The sequence below is a fragment of the Euphorbia lathyris genome, chromosome 4, assembly GCF_963576675.1.
Source record: "Euphorbia lathyris chromosome 4, ddEupLath1.1, whole genome shotgun sequence".
NCBI classification, from domain to species: domain Eukaryota; kingdom Viridiplantae; phylum Streptophyta; class Magnoliopsida; order Malpighiales; family Euphorbiaceae; genus Euphorbia; species Euphorbia lathyris.
This window is the reverse complement of record NC_088913.1, coordinates 59,746,789-59,748,881: the sequence shown is the minus strand read 5'-3', so window position 1 is coordinate 59,748,881 and position 2,093 is coordinate 59,746,789. Positions and strand designations below refer to the sequence as shown.

The following is a 2,093-nucleotide window of genomic DNA, read 5'->3' as shown; positions in this document are numbered from 1 at the left end:
CATTAAGTTTATACTTGCTCCTAAATCACAAAGACAACTTGGGAATTCAATATCTCCCAACTTACACGGAATAGTAAAACATTCGGGATCCTTGAGTTTAGTGGGCAAATTACTTGATACTATTGAACTACAGTCTTCAATTAACGAGATGGATGAAATTCCTTCCCAACTGATTTTCTTTGAAATCAAATCTTTTAAAAACTTACCATAGTTAGGAATTTGTGTGATTGCATCCATAAATGTCAAATTGATGTGCAAATTTTTAAGTTTATCAAAAAACGTTAGAAGTTGTTTATCATAGTCCTTATTTCGAACTTTGTGTGGAAAAGGTGGTTTGGGTACAAAAGTTTTGGTACTTGTGTCAAATGGTGAACTATTTGTGTTTAAGATATCTTCTTTGGACTTTGGTAAATCAGTTCCCGGAAATGTTACATCTTTGGGCATTTCAGGCCCTTGATAATTTTTTCCTGAACGAAGAGTAATAGCCTTCACCTGCTCTTTCGGATTTTCTTCCGTATGGCTGGGAAGACTTCCCTCTTTTCGGGATGGAATTGATTTAGCAAGTTGACCAATTTGAATCTCCAAATTATGGATGCTAGATGAGTGGTTTTTAATAAGCTGATCGAATTTATTTTCGATCCGTTTAAAACCATCGTCGTGATTACTTATTTTTCCACTGATAACATCTATAAACTTGTCGATTTTAGAAGATAAAGTGTTAATCGTATCTCTTGACTGATTTTGATAATTAGTGGTACGATTTTGATTAGCACTGGCATTATTGTTACTGTTATCTTTCCAGTTAAAGTTAGGATGATTCCCCCATCCAGCATTATAGGTATTAGAATAAGGATTATTAGTTTGGTTTTGCCCTTGGACAAAATTTACCTATTCGATCTCACTCATATTTTCGTAGTCCACATCTGTTTGGAATGGATTACCATTGGTATTGCGTGGTGCCATAAATTTGTCAATTTTGTGCGATAAATCAGAAAATTGGGCTTGTAGCATCGCGACTGGATCAAGTTCAACTATACCTTTAACTGATGGTGTGGTTGAGGATGATGGTTTTGCCACCGGCATATGTCCACGTTCCGCGGGCCACATACTGCTGTTGATTGCCATTTCCTCCAAAAGTTGTCTCGCTTGGGCTGATGTTTTCTTCATAAATAGCCCTCCCGACATAGCATCTAATGAACCCCTAGTTGTAGGATTTAGTCCATTGTAAAATGTTTGCATTAAAAGTTCAGCGGGTAATTGGTGGTGTGGGCATAAACGTTGAAGTTCTTTAAAACGTTCCCAAGTTTCATAAAGAGTCTCATTATCATTTTGAGAAAAAGATGTTAACTCCTTTATGACTCTTGCAGTTTTTGCTAAAGGAAAATATTTAGATAAAAACGCTTGGGCTAATTGTTCCCAATTGGCAAAAGTTGCGGCTGGCATAGAAGTTAACCATTCTTTGGCTCTGTCCTTCAAGGTGAAGGGAAAGAGGCGAAGTTTGATTGCTTCTGCAGTCACATCTGGAATTTTAAAAGTGTCACAAATTTCAAGGAAATTTGTTAAGTGGGTGTTAGGATTTTCGTTAGGTAACCCGTAAAATGTTACATTATTTTGCAACATATTAAGCAAAGCTGGCTTAATTTCAAATTGGTTTGCGGTGATTCTGGGTCTAACGATACTATTGGTTACACCGGCCACACCTGGCCTAGCGTATTCCAAAAGTGTTGGTGGGTCTGCCATTTTTTTTGGCTCGGTATATGTTTTTACTGGGGTCTTATTTTTCTTGTTCTTCCTAATGGTTTTCTCAATTTCTGGGTCTATAGGGTCTGGTACAATGCCTGAACTTCGAGAACTGCGCATGAACCTGAAATCTTGCACGAACCGAAACTACCTACAAAACAGAATTTTGAAAAATAAATAAATTAGTAAATGAAAACTATTAAATTATAAAAGTTAAAATAAGTATGTTTAAACCTAGATTCGAAATAAAACACGAAAAATTTAAAATTTTGTCAAAAATTTTGGCGTTCCCCGGCAACGGCGCCAAAAACTTGTTGAGCGATTTCCGCAAGTGCACGGTATACGTTTGTAGT

At 36.6% G+C, this 2,093-nt stretch overlaps 1 non-coding gene across 1 annotated transcript; it reads left to right on the top strand.

The window, feature by feature from the left end:
• The first annotated feature begins 1,255 nt into the window (after window positions 1–1,255).
• LOC136228209 (small nucleolar RNA R71) lies at window positions 1,256–1,362 on the top strand. Its single transcript, XR_010688541.1, has one exon. It is a non-coding gene; the product is annotated as a small nucleolar RNA R71 (small nucleolar RNA).
• The last annotated feature ends 731 nt before the right edge of the window (window positions 1,363–2,093 follow it).